The sequence below is a fragment of the Heterodontus francisci genome, chromosome 8, assembly GCF_036365525.1.
Source record: "Heterodontus francisci isolate sHetFra1 chromosome 8, sHetFra1.hap1, whole genome shotgun sequence".
In the NCBI taxonomy this organism is placed as follows: domain Eukaryota; kingdom Metazoa; phylum Chordata; class Chondrichthyes; order Heterodontiformes; family Heterodontidae; genus Heterodontus; species Heterodontus francisci.
In genome coordinates, this window is record NC_090378.1 from 43,466,851 (window position 1) to 43,484,386 (window position 17,536).

Genomic DNA, 17,536 nt, shown 5'->3' on the forward strand with positions numbered 1-17,536 from the left:
CTTTTGAGACACAGTTAAGATGCTCCTTAAAAGATACCACTTTGACCAAGGTTTTAGTCATTTGCCCTAATACCTCTTTATGTAGCTAGGTGTCAAATTTTGTTTCATAATGCTTCTGTGAAGCACCTTGGGACATTTTATTATGTTAAAGGCACTATATAAATACAAGTTGCTGTTGTTGACATAGCACTGGTGCTATACCTGAAATAAAAACAGAAAGATGGACTCTATTTAAAGCATTTTCTGTTTTTGTTTTGGATTTCCAGCATCCACAGTATTTTGCTGGTACTATATCTTGTCATTGATTCAATTTTTCTTTTCTGGAATTGCCAGATCCTAACCTAAGATTTACATATTCTGCCTTAGTTGCAAAGTTGCATTCCAAACCTTTCCCCGGTAATCCTCCATACAATTTATGTCTTCTTCCTGGGATATTAATTATAGGTTTATTGCAAAATGTACAGAGATTAAATATCTCTACAAGGCTGACATTTACAGAAAAATTAAGCAATAATAATTTTAAAAATCAGTTTCAGTTCTGGCTGTGAGCAATGGCACCGAAGCTGCAACCACAAGGACAGATGAAACTTAAAATCTCAGCTGTGAATATTCAAAAACAACCCATCATTGAGGTGTCCTTACTTCCTCTCTATTTTAGGTAGCCTGTACAAAATGTATCAAAACTCTGTACACTCCATGCCGAAATGATACAATGTCTGATTAACTGTCTATCAGTTAGTTTGCAATTGTTTAATATTTTCACCAAATACTAATAATTTCTTACATAATACATGGTTTTACAAATTCTGCAAAAATTCATTTTATTTCTAAAAGTTCTGTATTGTGTATTAAATGTGTTAAACCATCACTCTGAAGACATTTAACATTTTGAAAATACAAAGATCAATGTAAGAAAGCAGTCGAGACATGGTCAAATAAAAGGCAGATCAGGGAGGGTGCTAGTGGTGATCAAGATTTGGGTGCAGTGCACGGTGCACAGCTGCGAACCACATGGTTTGAATGTGGATTCAGGAGGAACACTACTGCACCACATTCAGCTAAGTATATTTTAAATATTTACCTTGTTGTTTGCGACTTGATGTCCCTTTTAAGGATTGCCTGTAAGGCTGCATGTGACCTGGTTTTAATGAATGCAACGAGCCTGGTGCCAAGCGATTCCAGGGCAACCTAATATTACAGAGGGGGCCTCAAACAGGCATTGGGCCTCTTATTTGATTATACAAAGGATATAACATCTGTTTCAGTCTTAGAGCCTGGATGCCTTTTTTTTTTGCCTTACACTAATACAGTGGGCAGTGTACTGCTGGCTTGAAATAAGCATGTGCTTCCTGCCTGCCAGGAACGAGGGTTAGGTTAGGTGGTTATTTAGCACCCAAAAAACAGGTGCTATTCAATTTGCAGGCTGTAATATGCAGCAGTGCCCGGTGATGACACAAGGCTTCAAGCGAACCACTAGACATAAATTAATCATACTTTGTGGTCCAGGGTTTTTTCAATCAATAATGTCCAATCCTATATTAAATCTAAGAGCATGGCTCTCCTGCTGCTATTTCAGGTGCTTTACTGGTTCGGAATTGTGGTTCACAGCTAATTTACAGGACTAATGCTGATCCTTTTTCATTCGCTGGTCCAGTGTGTGGGAAAGAGAGATTTTAACCAGTAGTATTACATCTTCTTTCTTCTTCTTTTGGGCCTCCTTATCTCGAGAGACAATGGATACGCGCCTGGAGGTGGTCAGTGGTTTGTGAAGCAGCGCCTGGAGTGGCTATAAAGGCCAATTCTGGAGTGACAGGACATAGAATTGCATATTATATACAACACAAACAGGTCATTTAGCTCAATTAGTCTGTGCTGGTGCTTATACTCCACACGAGTCTCCTCACCTTCCATCTGCCTCCTCAGACTTTCAGCAATGTTTTATGGTGGGACGTGCACAGGAGGGAATTAGACAGGAGAGGGTTGAGGTCACAGGAGGCACTACCATGTCACAGGGTTTACAGACAGAGGCTCAGCTTCTTTGATTCTCAAAAGAGCGGTGCTTCTGCAAGCTGAGGTAGTCACATCAGGTGATGACAGACATCTGCTGCCTCCTACAGGAAGAGCTGCTCCCCTCGGACTGGTGGCCATGCATTAACAGTGGCTGTGAAGGTGGGCACCACCCTCAGCATTTTTGCCTTCTGATCCTTCCAGTGTTAAGGGAGACATATCAAGGGTCTCCCACAGGGCTGATAATTATGTAAATTACTCCTGTGATGACAATAGCCAGAATGAATGGTCACTCAGATTCACCTCTCTGGCTGGATTTCCACAGCTACAGGATGGGATTGACTGCACATACGTGGGAATCTGATACCGCCACAGTATACAGGTGTTTTTATAAACCATAAGGATATTCATCCATCAATGTGCAGTTGGTGTGCAACCACAAGAACATGTTCATGCAGATTTACGCAAGATTCTTTAGGAGTTGTCAACTGAGGCAGTCCAACATCCCAGAACATTTCGTTCCAGGAAACAGACCTCAGGGTGGCCTCATCCGAGATAAGGAATATCCGCTTCAAACTTGACTCATGGCACCTGTGAAGAACCCCACCAGTGAGCCACAGAGGTGCTACAAGAACTATATGACCACCAGGAGTGTCATCGAGCAAGTGACTGGAATGTTAAAGATGCGATTCAGGTACCTGTGTATGTCTGGAGGCAGCTTTCAGTACTCGTCAGCAAGACTGTCCAGAATGATAGTGATGTGCTACATCCTGAACAACGTTATGCAGCAGAGAGGATTGTGGATGGAGGAGGATGAAGGGGTTCATCACTCATCTCGGATGAGGGGAACATAGAGAAATAGGAGAAGACAGAGGAGGATGAAGATGGGTTACCCATCACCCTACCAACTGATTACTTTGCTGCCCAAGATGCCAGGCATACCCTAATATCACAAAGGTTCACCTAGAGTGAAACATAAATGAGACACTGCAGTCCGCTTCCAATACCAAGACCACGCGAACCCCTCCCTTTGCACAGTCCTTCAACCAGTTATCCACCTGTTGCACATCCACCCAATTGGTCCTGTCGCATATTGACATTTACCATGAAACAAGTGAAAGGGTGAGTTGGCACTCGAGACACAATAATGAACAAGACGTGGAAGTGGTGCTAATCAATAGATTTGATGTGACATTACAAAAAAGGAAACTTAACAATATAACACTCACGTACATAACCTTGGTGAATTACAATTTCTTCAATCGATACTTCCTTTGGCTTCTATTTAGTGCATCCTGTGTAGCTTTAGCAGAGGTAGAGACAGGCTGTTCAGATCCCTGCCCTGACTTCTGAGATGCTTTTGGCCTTTGCCCTCTGAGCTTTGGAGCCCGAGTGCCCCACTTGAATCCGTACAGCGGCAGACTGCCAACGGGAGACAAGGCAGCACACTGGGTAGTGGCTGGGGTGGGGTGCAATGGGTGAGAAATAGGAGCGCTTTGAGGGGTGTTCCCACTTCCATGTCCCTTTTCATCATCAGCCCTCTCTGCGCCAGCACCACCTCACTCTTACCATTCTGCTACAGACTGGATTGGTGAAGATCAGTGACATGTAAGGCCACGGACAAGGTATCTGTCATCCTGTTTAAGGCTGTAGACAATTTGCCATCCAAATTCTGCATGGCTGTGGTCATGGCCTGCATGGATTCATTTGAAAGCCTTGCTTAAAGCTCTATGGAGATGGCCTCTCTCTCCATGGCATACATTCTTGCGACTCCCTGCGCCATTAATCCATGAGTAATCGAGTTGGACTCTCCACTATTGGGGACAGTGTGTGGTACGTCTGTCAGGACCTGGTTAAGTTGCTGTTGCACCGCTAGTGTTCTCCTTCGCAATGGGGTTCAGAATCTGTTTCCAGCTAGTATAGCTTGAGGAGGATTGCAACTCCTATGACACAGACTCTCCGCACTGTCCCTGCCACCAGTGTCTGCTTATGGTCACTTGTGAGGGTGTGAATCACGAGCTGAAAATCCAACTCTTGAAGTGGACCCATTGAACTGTGAGTAACTGCACTGGTTGTAGGTCCTTTGAAGGTGCGTCCTCAGAAAGAATGTGCTCCTCCGTGGAATTGTCCTTATTCTGTGACACGTGCTGTATGCGTGAAGGCCCTGGAAGACAAAAGAAAGGGATCTAATTTTGTCATGGCGAAGTCATAGTCTTGACAACATACTCAGTTTTCTCATAGTTCAGTAATTGATGAAATGATGTCAACATATGTATGTCAGAGATAGTTGTAATTCTGCAAGCTCCTGTCTCTCCAACTCTGACTTAGAAGGATACAGATATGCCACTTATCTCCAGGGCATCCTCCTCTGCATCAGTGTGCTGGACAATTTGTGGCAGTTCATTCACTCTCCCTTGCGTTTTACGCTCTCTAACACATCTGGTTGCGCTGAACAGACTGTTTTTGTGTTGTAATATCCACGTAATGACTCGATTTTTTAGGCTATTGAGCAACGAAGAAGCTAAGGAATTTAAATCTGTTATTATTTTGGAGAAAGGATCAACCTGTTGGTGCATGATTCAAGTTTTTAAAATAATGGACAAATTGGTAAAGCTGACATAGGAAATTTTAGGAAGAAATAGAAGTACTAGATGATCTGATTAAAGGTGAAGAGTTTCAAGCTAACATTAATTTAATGAATAACTTCACACACATTGTCGTCAATATGGAATAGACTGCCATCTAGTGCAGTTATTGCTGATTCAGTTGAAGCATTTAGAAGGAAATGAATCAATTCCTGATTTCGGTGAAACTGAATGACAAGTGAGCTTCAAAATCTCAGTCTTTTTGCAGTTCTTTTTGTCCTCTTATTTTCAGATGAATAAAATGATTTCAATAATAAGTTTAATCCTTAAACCAAGCATCATTGGTACAAGACTGTGACAGAACACTAAAACTGATACAATGGTCACTTTTTCTTTGTTTGTGCAACTCTCGTCATCACATTATTGGCAAAATATTCTCTGAAACACTTGTCTCTAAGCTATGCAGAAATGGAAATGTTACTTCATACAGTACCTCACAACCTCTTCCATAACCGATTTAGTGGCTCTCACATTGTCTCTCTTGCAGATTATGATGTACACAAGAGACAGATTTATTTTTTATTTATTTATTTAGAGATACAGCACTGAAACAGGCCTTTCGGCCCACCGAGTCTGTGCCGACCATCAACCACCCATTTATACTAATCCTACACTAATTCCATATTCCTACCACATCCCCACCTGTCCCTATATTTCCCCTACCACCTACCTATACTAGGGGCAATTTGTAATGGCCAATTTACCTATCAACCTGCAAGTCTTTGGCATGTGGGAGGAAACCGGAGCACCCAGAGGAAACCCACACAGACACAGGGAGAACTTGCAAACTCCACACAGGCAGTACCCAGAATTGAACCCGTGTCACTGGAGCTGTGAGGCTGCGGTGCTAACCACTGTACCGCCCCACCGATGGGCTCCACTGACTTGGCTACTAGACAAAAGTTCCATATGATAGTGTAACTATGATGTAAGTTGTTAAATTCTGACATTGCTCATGTGGAAAGTAAGCAGCATCATGGACTGGTTGGGCCAAATGCTTTTTTTCCCCTGTGTTGCAAGTTGTGTATTGTTAAGTATTTTGTTGACTAATCAATTCTTTTAGATAAGTAAAATCTTTGATAAAATTGCCACTCAGATGGGTTTATACAAGTTGACAGACACAGTTGAGAATGATGGAAGCACCAATGTCACTGAGTGGATGATATAGAAAAGCCTTCGTGCCATACTCTCAGGTTGGATACCAGTACCTACTAAAATGTTCTGCTGTTTAATGCATTCCAACAGGTGGGCATTTTAATTTATTTTCACATGTGTATATAGACTGCCTTTTCCCTTAACATACTTCTTTTCATAATTGTGTATATTTAGAATTAGGAAATATGATCACCAATTTTATCACTTTAAAAAGTTTCACATTTGGCAATAGCTTCATTCCAAAGATCTTTTGACAATTGTGAATATTCTGAAACTTATAGCAAGCCCCAAATGGCTTTTAATATTTTCCACCAATAGTTATCAGCAAGTCATATTGCATTGCTCCTGATCCTATGACTTAAATGTGACTGGAATATCCTTGAAAAATGCCTAATATATAATTTGTGCTACAAAAAAATTGAAAGAAAGTAAAAGTATCACTTAGAAATAAATAGAAATTAAAACATGGAAACAGACCAATTGGCTCAGCTGGTCTAAGTTGGTGTTTATCCTCTACATGAACAGTATTTGAGCGATCGTATGTGCCTGCCCTGTCCTTTCTTTTAACACCTAGCTAATCTAATTTTAAATATTGACATGATGTCTGGTTAAATTAGTAACTCTGGCAGTACATTCCATGTAAAAAAAATTCTGCTCTCTGTCCTAAACCTGTTACATTTTAACCTTGTACCTATGTTCATTCATTCTAGACCCTTCAACCACTGTTTGTGTTAACTCTGTCCTATTCCTTCATAAATTCATATATTGCTATTAAATCGCCCCTTAATTTCCTCTGCATCTCTGAAGGGTGCTCCTAGGCAGTCTGGTCGCACTTCCCATGTTCCGCTGGCACAGTGCTTTGAGAGTCCTGGCAGTTCCAGAGTTATCTTGAGAGAAGGAAGTGCCAGGCTGCTGCAGTGAAAATTAAAATTTACCCCTATGTTTCCTTCTCAGCAATTTTATAATCATCACGTGGCTGATGTTAGGCATTTCCCCAAAAGATACTTTAGTCTTCTGGTAAGCAATCTTACAGAACTCTAAATGGATACTCTAATATTCATTTGATAATCCCTTAATTAATCACAAGAGAATAGAGAACATCTTGCATGATAACAATTTTTGTTTTGTCAAAAACCAGTAAACTGTTGCAATGTAAGTTCCTGGAATTAAATTTAAAAGGGTTAAATTCATCTTTGGTACAGTCTCACCAAGGTTGCTGGTTGTGAAATATCTTGGGCCACATTTCCAATGTGATGACCAGGATCACACCACTAAAGCCTTCCAGAGCTGTCCCCACTGGATTTTGTGGGTTCAGCATGATGACAGCTCATTTGCAAAGGATAGGTGCGTGGAAGAGCCACTTCAAGTGTATCTCTGCCTCACTCCCCTATCCATAACTGCTAGAGATTCCAGCACCCACTTACCCTTATGGTGAATTTGCCCAGGGCCCCTCCATACCTGTGCATGGTCCCCTTGGACCCGTGGACAAAGGGCTTGATCTGCAAAAATTTACACAAACTTATTTGGGAGTCCAGGCTGCTTCCTTGGGACCCACATCTTCCCTTATGGAGGTCAATATGTCTCCACTGATATGCTGCATTCCATCAAAGCCTAAGGAGCAGAAACTCCTGGCAAAGATATTCCCTGTCCACCTGTCATTTGGTTTGTAAGGAATGCATGGAGGTTTTAATTCTTACTAGGTAAGCAGAAAACTTCCAAAAACATTGGAGAAGATAGACCCCTGAAGGAATGTGTCATGTTGTTTAGAAAAGGTCATCTGTTTCACCAAAAAGTTCACCAATTAATATTGAGATATTTTGTTGTCCACTTTAAAGTTAATTTTTCATTTCTTTTATTTTGTACCTGCCCCCCAGTCTTCCAATTCTTAAGCCAGCCACTAGGAGGTAGATGAGAGCAGCCCAGCGGGTAGCCTTCAGGTTTTCTGTTCCTCCTTGTGGAGCGGTCCTGGCTTGAGCTCACAATATCCCCCTGCTGGCAGGTCGTGTATGATACCACTGTACGGGAAATACAGATCCAAGCCCTGTATCAAACTGTGACAAAATATATTGCTGCACTCATCTTCTTGCCACTACTTCATCCATTTTACATTAAAAACAGTGAGCAGTGTCATTATTCTAATGATAGCCATCTACATGGGCACTGTCAGTGTAGCATTTTATGACTCATTAACTTGAGTGGGATGTTCCCTCACATCATGTGACAGTCTCTCTGGCTCTCCCTTTATCATCCAGACATCCAAAACTGTGATTTATTTTGAGAATCTATATTGATCTTTGTATTTATAAGCTTTGGTAGAATTCCCTTACCTATGTTGCATATATAATTAAAAGCAAAATACTGCAGATGCTGGAAATCTGAAATAAAAACAAGAAATGCTGGAACCACTCAGCAGGTCGGGCAGCATCTGTGAAAAGAGAAGCAGAGTTAACGTTTCAGGTCAGTGACCCTTCTTCAGAACTGACAAATATTAGAAAAGTCACATGTTATAAGCAAGTGAGGTGGGGGTGGAGCAAGAGATAACAAAGGAGGTCTAGATTGGGCCAGGCCACATAGCTGACCAAAAGGTCACAGAGCAAAGGCAAACAATATGTTAATGGTGTGTTGAAAGACAAAGCATTAGTACAGATTAGGTGTTGTTCAATATTCAGTGTATTAACACCTAATCTGTACTAATGCTTTGTCTTTCAACACACCATTAACATATTGTTTGCCTTTGCTCCGTGACCTTTTGGTCAGCTATGTGGCCTGGTCCAATCTAGACCTCCTTTGTTATCTCTTGCCCCACCCCCACCTCACTTGCTTATAACCTGTGACTTTTCTAATATTTGTCAGTTCCGAAGAAGGGTCACTGACCCGAAACGTTAACTCTGCTTCTCTTTTCACAGATGCTGCCAGACCTGCTGAGTGGTTCCAGCATTTCTTGTTTTTACTGCATATATAATTGTTCAGTTTGGGATGGTGAAAGGGTGTTCACTCAACCCCGTTGAAATGTGCCAAGTGTGTAGAGGTTGGACACTAATGTGATACCATTTATGGTCAAATATTCCATTTAACACATAAAGAATGTTTTCTAGGGAGAGGCATTGAAGAGTTGCCAGTTTCTATGGAACCCTTATCGAACAAAAGTTGGCATCTCGAGGAGTGAAAGATAGAAAACTGTGAGAGGGATAGGAGAGGAGTAAAGAAGCAGGAAAGAAACAAAATATAAATGTTTTATTGACCTGATCTCTTCCTAGAGTGATTAGATGTCAGCACCATAGAATTGAAACTCCAAGCAGGTAAACTGCCTCAATCTCTATTTTTACTTTAAAACATTTGTTTCGTTAAGATTTATAAAGTTGCTTTAAAAAAATGTCCTGATGCTGAAAATTACACTAAGCAATCACTGTACATCACAATAATACATTTAAAGGACAGCAAGATAAGCACATGATGGAGAAAGGAATAGAGGGATATGCTGATAGGGTTAGTCAGGTAGTGCAGCATAAACACTGACAAAGAAAGTTGGGCTGAATGGCCTATTTCTATGCTGTAAATTCTATGTAAAGAGGAAGAAAATTAAAACTCAATTTGTCCCTATTTCTAGTACTGCTCCTCTCCAATTCCATGAACAGCACCAACTTATGTTCTCCTCCTTTCCCTCTCCCTCATTCACAAGAACACAAGAAATAGGAACGGGAGTAGACCATTTGGCCTGTTGAGCCTGCTCAGTCATTCAATACAATCATGGCTGATCTTGGGCTTCAGCTCCACTTTCCTGCCCACTCCCCATATTGCTTGATTCCCGAGACACCAAAGATTTGTCCATCCAAGCCTTAAACATATTTAACAATGGAGCAACCACAACCCTCTGGGGTAGAGAATTCCATAGATTCACAACCCTTTGAGTGAAGTAATTTCTCCTCATCTTAATCCTAAATGATTGTCCCCTTATCTGGAGATTATGCCCGTGTTTTAGATTCCTCGACCAGAAGATACAATCTCTCAACATCTACTCTATCAAGCCCCATCAGGCTTGTTTCAGTAAGATTGCCTCAAATTCTTCTGAAAACATAGGCCCAATTTACTCAGCCTCTCATCATGAAGCAGCCCTCTCACCCAGGAATCAATCTAGTGAATCTTCGCTGCAAAGGCCTGCTCGAGTCTGCAATTGAAACCAGAGTCCTTTGATTTTTTTCCCACGTCCAACCCAACCACTGGAATGAAGTTGATTATATTAAAGAGTTTGTGCTCTACCTTGGATAGAATCACTCACTGCAGACTAATGCAGAGTCCGGACGCACATTTCCCGCCTTGACGTCCTGGTTGTTCAAATCTGGAAGCTACTCCCTCTCCGACCAAAAGGCAGCACTGTCTCCAACCTGGAAGAAAGACCAGATTCCAACACATGTCGTCAGGTCTGGTCGGGTACCTGTGGTCTACTTCGCTGTACTACTTCCAGCGCAAGTAAATTCTTCCTTAAATATAGAGATCAAAAACTGTACACAGTATTCCAGATGTGGTCTCAAAGCTCTGTACAATTGTAGCAAGACTTCTTTATTCCTGTACTCCAAGCCCCTTGCAATAAAGGTGAACATGCCCTTTGCCTTCCTAATTGCTTGCTGTACCTGCATGCTAACATTGTGTTCCTTGTACGAGCACACCCAAGTCTCTTTGGACATCAACATTTAAAAGTTTCAAACCTTTCAAAAGATATTGCTTATCCATTCTTATGACTGAAGTGAATAACTTCACACTTCCCCACATTGTACTCCATCTGCCATCTTGTTGCCCACTCACTTAACCATATCTATTTGCAGCTTCTCAGTGTCCTCCCTACAGCTTACCTTTCCGCCTAGCTTTGTATAGTCAGCAAACTTCGATATATTACTCTGTCCCTTCACCTAAGTCAATATAGATTGGAAATAGCTGAGCCCCCAGCACTGATCCTTGCAGCACTCCATTGTCATAGCCTGACAACTTGAAAATGCCCCATTTATTCCCAGTCTTTGCTGCCTGTCAGTTAATACCAACTCCATGAGCTCTTATCTTGCCTATTAACCTTTCGTGTGACACCTTATGAAATGCCTTTTAGAAATACAGATATACTAAATCTACTGGCTCCCCTTTATCTACCCTACTAGTTATAGCTCTTAAAACTCTTAATAAATTTGTCAAACAGGATTTCCCTTTCATAAAACAATGTTGACTTATTCTAATCATACTATGCTTTAAGTGCATTGATAGGACTTCCCTCTTCCTCCCAGTCCTCTCTTCCCTGACCCAGTCTCCTCTCCTCCTCTATCCCTACCCCTCCAACCAACCTCATCCCTACCATCCCCTTTCCTGCCTTGGTCTAATTATACCCATGTCATCTAACCTTGCTTAAATGAATACTGCCTTTGGGTTTGACCCCCCTATGGTATTTAAGTAAGATTTGAAAGTAAAACATGCAAATATGAGAATGAGTTTATTTCTTCAAAATAATAAAGTTACAGCCAAATATTCATTTCCGTAAAGGTGGAGCAGTAACTAATGGTTCTGGGAGATGGAAGTCAGATACATTCTGAAAAATGTCATGGTACTCAAATTCAAATCCTGTCATATTTCATAAATTTATTTTTAATTGATCTTTTTTCCTCTGTAGTTTTTCTGCTCAACACACCATCTCCAACTGAAGGACATACAGGCAACATTCTCCAGAGTAGAAAAATTTGGGCGGCACTGTGGTTAGCACCGCAGCCTCACAGCTCCAGCGACCCGGGTTCTGTTCTGGGTACTGCCTGTGCGGAGTTTGCAAGTTCTCCCTGTGACTGCGTGGGTTTCCGCTGGGTGCTCCGGTTTCCTTCCACAGCCGAAGACTTGCAGGTTGATGGGGCAATTTATAATGGCCAATTTACCTCAGTGTAGGTAGGTGGTAGGAGAATTGGGGGAAGGTGGGGGATGTGGTAGGGAATATGGGAATAATGTAGGATTAGTATAAATGGGTGTTTGTTGGTCGGCACAGACTCGGTGGGCCGAAGGGCCTGTTTCAGTGCTGTATCTCTAAAATAAAAAAAAATAACCATCCTTTGGATTGCTTTCCAGCCAGATAAGAGATTAAGATAGTTACACAGACTGAGACAATCAAAGTGAATTCATAAACTGCTCCACTGTAAAGCAACAGATTAGTAGGATGCAGAACTCTTGTCTGTAATTCTTAGTCTTGATTGAACGATTGGCTATGCAGCTGAGCAAAGGTGAATCATTTCCCAGTGAGGATACTCATTTGCCCCTAAAGCACTGAGTGATACAGACTGAGTAGGTTAGGGCTGGTAGGTGCTATGCAAAGAAAGATGGATAAGTAATTATTAAATGGGGGAAGCAAATCAAAGCAGAAACTAGGGATACTCCTCAAAGCTCTTTTTTTTTTTTATATAGAAATAAATATCCTTACCATAAATATGCATGACTTTTATTCAAATATCATGTCATGCAGGCCCCCACCTGCCAAGCAGGAGGCATAATAATTTTGCCACATGGACATTAAATTTCAAACTGAAGTGAAGAAAGGCCTTGCTTTAAAAAATTGCCAGATCTTGGCTGGAAAGACATTTGCATATTAACGGAGGTTTTGGAAGGACAAAGCAGCCATTCCCTGACACATTCAACCCACAATGGACCCTTGGCTAGAAAGACACTTGCATATTAACAGACAGTGCTTGGAAAGGGCAAAGGATCATTCCCTGATACATTCAACCCACAATGGACTTCCGATCACCAGACGAAGGTGCGGGAGCTTGCATTCCAGATTGACTGCTAAGATGGCCAAATACACAAACGGACATAGTTAAACCAGATAGTCACATGACTAACTTGCTGGGCAACCTGAGTTGTTTGAATTTGTACCAACAGTTTGGACAGAAAGTCTGTTTGCTCCTGGACTGAAGATCTCTCGTGTGCTCCCATCTCTTTCTAAAGCCTCTGAATCCACTGAAGACACATGAATCCCAAGAGAAAAAAAGTCTCCTACAATAAACAGGTTTAAGAATACTGGGCCCTAATGAAAAGCAAGATCTACCTACAATCAAGGATTCTACAGTGAGCTCGAAGAACCATAACAAAAACTCTTCAGATATTGTCTCAAACTTTTCCACTTTATTTTTTCTTCTGCTCTTTTCTGTCTCTATTTGCACGTGTATCACATATGCATGCTAGCATGGATGTGTGTCCATTGGCGTCAACCGAATTAGAATTTAAGTTTAATAAATTTCATCTTTTCTTCTTTAAACCTAACAAAGTCCGTTTGTGCTGGTTTCTTTGCCTTATAATTGGAAGTTAGTGAACAAGAATTCACCAAGGGGGAATTTAAATTAAAAAAGTGTTAAAATTAAACCCTGTTACAGTTAGACCAGGTGAAGGCTGAGAGGGACCCCTAGACACCTTTCTCACCATCAGAGACCCCAGATCACCCTCCCTGATAGGTTGCAGTAGTGAACTACAGGAAACTTCCTGTCCCTCCTAGATTTACTCCACTGGAAACAATGAGGAAAAGACTTCAAACTTGCCTGGGAGTTGCTGCAGAGCTGCCTGGCCCTGGGAGTCCACCCCACAGGATAAGAAATCGTCCACCCCATTTATGGTAAAGCAAAAATGAAAATTTCTTCAATGTTCACATGTAAAAATATTTAATGTCAGCACAAAATGTTCCTGTTATCCTTCAGATCTAAACTGTTACATTTCAAGGATATCATTTCTTTTCTGCATATTTTTAATTCATGACGGATAGCTTGTACCAAAGCAAGGAAAACTGTTTGCAACAAATAGGTCATCCAACACTAAATGAACCATTTTGGATCGTTGTTTAACTACAGATAAGCGGCAAAGTGAAATTTTGTCTCCAGCACCGGAAAAGCAAGAGCGCAGTTGCAATAGTGATACAACATACAAGACATCTGATAGCTTGAAGTGAATAGCAACACAAGATATTGTGATATCATATACAGCTGAAATGAAATTGGTACTTCTTCCTTGACTATATTTGTTATTTTTCTTTTATGATAACACAGGCAGGAGATTTGCTCTCAGCCCCCCCAACACTAATGCCACCTCTGTAGCCCAAATGCATGGAGTTACAAGAGAAAGATTTGGAGAAACCCATTCTCTGAAATTTCCATCTACTCTACCTGAGAGGAAGTACAATCCTGTCCATACGTCCCAGTAGAGACTGCAGACCACCAACCCACCATTCCATTGTGCAGTGCATTGGCATTGTATAGTCTGTGTATATTTCTGCTACGACAATAATTTGATAAGACTACAGATATTAAATGAAGCATTAAAAAACTGATTAATGTAGTACAATTTAAAAATGTTCATTTTTACCTGATGGCCTGCAAGCAATTCTTAAAAAACACACTTTGGATTAAACTAGTGATTCCATGTTTCAATATATATTGGGCCAGAAATTAGTTTACTAATTGTTTTTTCAAGGCTGATGTCAATGGCAAGGAATTCATAAATACGATTTGTTGGGGTAGAGCACTTTTCCAAACTGAGTTTCACAACTTTATTTCTGCTGGGGAAGATTGAAGATCAGAGGGGAGATCAGAAGGGTGTGGTCAGGGGTATGGGCAGGTGGGCGTGATGCAGGTAAACAGGATCAAACAGTTAAGTAGAAAAGCACTTATCTCCTGGATCCAGCACTCCACCTCGCTTTAGACATCACATTTCTCGATGCCCGGAAAACTCAGCTGGCCAGGATTAAGCTTAAAACAATGGTTTAATACAAGGCAAACAGCCTCATTTTAATATTTAAATAGACAACCTGCCTGCCTCCTGGTAGTGGATTGGTTGCCTCTGTTAAAACTAGAAGTGGACAGGTTGGTGTCAGAATTCAGATATTTAACATTTTTACATCCCACATGACCCAAACCCACTTGTTTTTGACAGCTTAAATTCCCCTATTGCATCTACAGCAAAGAAAAATGCAATTGGGCCCAACCAGTCGATGCTCCACATCAGCCTCTTCCAACCCTTCGCCATCTAATCCTATCAGAATATTCTTCTGTTGCGTCAACTGTGGCTCCAGGACTTGAGCACAAAAATTAACGCTGACGCTCCAGTGCAGTAAATGGCGAGTACTGCACCGCCTGAGGTACCGTCTTTTGCATGCAACATTAAACGAAGGCCCCATCTACCCTCTTGGTGGATATAAAAGATCCCATGGCACTATTTTGAAGAGCAGCAGGTTATCCCCCAGTGTCCTGGCCAATATTTATCCCTCAATCAACATAACAAAAACAGATTATCTGGTGATCAGATTGCTGTTTGTCGGAGTTTGCTGTGTGCAAACTGGCTGCCGCATTGCCTACATTTCTACAGTGTCTATTTCAAAAGTACTGCATTGACTGTAAAGTGCTTTGAGACGTCCAGTGGTCATGAAAGGCACTATATAAATGCAAGTCTTTCTTTCCTCCCTCATGTGCTTATCTAGCTTCCTTTTAAATGGATCTATGTTATTACCTTCAACGACTCCTTGTGGTAGTGAGTTCTACATTCTGACTACCCTTTGGGTAAAGTGTTTCTCCGGAATTTCATAGTGGATTTGTCAGTGACTATTTTGTTTATGTCCTCTAGATTTAGTCTCCCCAACAAGTGGAAAAATGTTTCCAAATGTTTCCATGAAAAATGTTTCCACTTGTACCCAAACGGTTTCATTATCTTAAAAGCCTTTATCAAGTCATCCTTGGCTGTCTACAGAAAAGAGTCCCAGCTTCTTCAGTCTTTCCTGACAGTTGCAACCTGAGTTCTGGTATTATCCTTGTGATGAAAGGTCATCTAGCAAAGCATTAACTTTGTTTCTCTACAGCTGCTGCTTGACTCGCTGAATATTTACAGTATTTTCTGCTCTTTTCAGATTTCCAGCATCCACAGTATTTTACTTTTGCATTAATCTTTAACATTTAATCTGAAAGCTGGTACTTCCAACAATATAGCACAATAATGATCACAAAGAGGTTAAAGTATTGTATTGGAGCGGGTACCTGTAGAATTGGAACCCGTCAGTTGCAGCTTTCAGGCAAGAGGAAAAGAGTCAGTCATGGTTACAGAAGAAGGCCATTCAGCATATCATGTCTGTGCTAGATCTCTGCAACAGCAACTCACCTAGTCCCACTCCCCTGCCTTTTCCCTACAGTCCTGCAAATGTTCTCTTCAGATAATTATCCAGTTCTCTTTTGAAGATCTTGATTGGATCTGCCTGCATCAGAATCTCAAGCTGTGCATTCCAGATCCTAACCACTTGCTGCATAAGAAGTTTTTCATGTTGATGCTGCTTCTTTCACCAATCACCTTAATTCGGTGTCCTCTCTGGCCGATGGGAACAGTTTCTCCCCATCTACTCTTGGGCTGCACAGTGGTTAGCACCGCAGCCTCACAGCTCCAGAAACCCGGGTTCAGTTCTGGGTACTGCCTGTGCGGAGTTTGCAAGTTCTCCCTGTGTCTGCGTGGGTTTCCGCCGGGTGCTCCGGTTTCCTCCCACCTCCAAAAGACTTGCAGGTTGATAGGTAAATTGGCCATTGTAAATTGCCCCTAGTGTAGGTAAGTGGTAGGAGAATGGTGGGGATGTGGTAGAGAATATGGGATTAATATAGGATTAGCATAAAATGGGTGGTTGTTGGTCAGCACAGACTCGGTGGGCCGAAGGGCCTGTTTCAGTGCTGTATCTCTAAATAAATAAAAAAAATACTCTGTCCAGACCCCTCATGATTTTGACCACCACTATCAAATCTTCTCTTCTCCAAGAAGAGACTCAGCTTCTCCAACCTATCCATGTAACTGAAGTTCCTCATCTCTGCCATCATTCTCATGAATCTTTTCTGCATCTTCTCTAATGCCTTAACATCCTTCTTGACATAAAAGCAAAATACTGCAGATGTTGGAAATCTGAAATAAAAAGTGCTGGAAATACTCAGCAGGCCTGACAGCATCAGTGGGGAAACAGTTAACATTTCAGGTTTGTGACCTTTCATCAGAACTGAAAGGTTAGAAATATAATAGGCTTTAAGCAAGTGGAAAGGGGCAAAAAAAAAGGGAAGGTGCTTGATCGGACAGAGGGCAGGAGATTAAATAACAGAAATGTCACAAAATAAAAAGCAAAGGGAGTGGTAACAGTTGTAGTAAAAGATAAAACAGTTAACAGCAGAATAATGAACAGCTCTGTCCAAAAGCAAAAACATAAACGAGGCAAATACATGATTTAAAAAGTCTTTTACTACAACTATTACAGCTTCCTTTACTTTTTGTTCCATGATATCAGTCTTTTAATCTCTCCTGCCCACCACCCTATCACACACTCCTTTAGTCATTCTTCCCCTCTCCCTTGCTCAAAACCGATTACGTTTCTAACCTCTGCCGGTTCTGATGAAAGGTCATGGACCTGAAACGTTAACTCTGTTTCTCTCTCCACAGATACTGCCAATATTTCCATCCTTCCTAACATGTTTGCGACGTAGCAACGCTTCCAGGCCGCCAAACCTGACTTCCAGCAACATCCCTCCATCTCAACTCGCTAGAACAGACAGTTTCCGACACAGAGAACCATCCGATTTTGCTGCTGCGCATTTCCACCAAACTTCATAGCTCGAGTCTCTTCCTACTCCGCCTATTGGCTAGGGTGTGGCGCGCGGGGTGGGTGGGGTAAGTGGAGCGGTTGGGCCACGTGGTGCGGAGTGCCACGCCCACCTGTG

The 17,536-nt window shown here is 41.6% G+C and overlaps 1 long non-coding RNA gene across 2 annotated transcripts; it reads right to left on the minus strand.

Moving 5' to 3' along the window:
- Positions 1–639: 639 nt before the first annotated feature.
- LOC137372787 (uncharacterized) lies at positions 640–17,446 on the minus strand. Of its 2 annotated transcripts, none has more exons than XR_010975501.1 (3): positions 17,325–17,446; positions 10,065–10,189; positions 640–4,171 (listed from the first exon to the last, which is right to left on the minus strand). It is a non-coding gene; the product is annotated as an uncharacterized lncRNA (long non-coding RNA). The 2 variants fall into 2 exon arrangements; XR_010975500.1 differs by having other exon boundaries at positions 17,197–17,446.
- Positions 17,447–17,536: the final 90 nt, after the last annotated feature.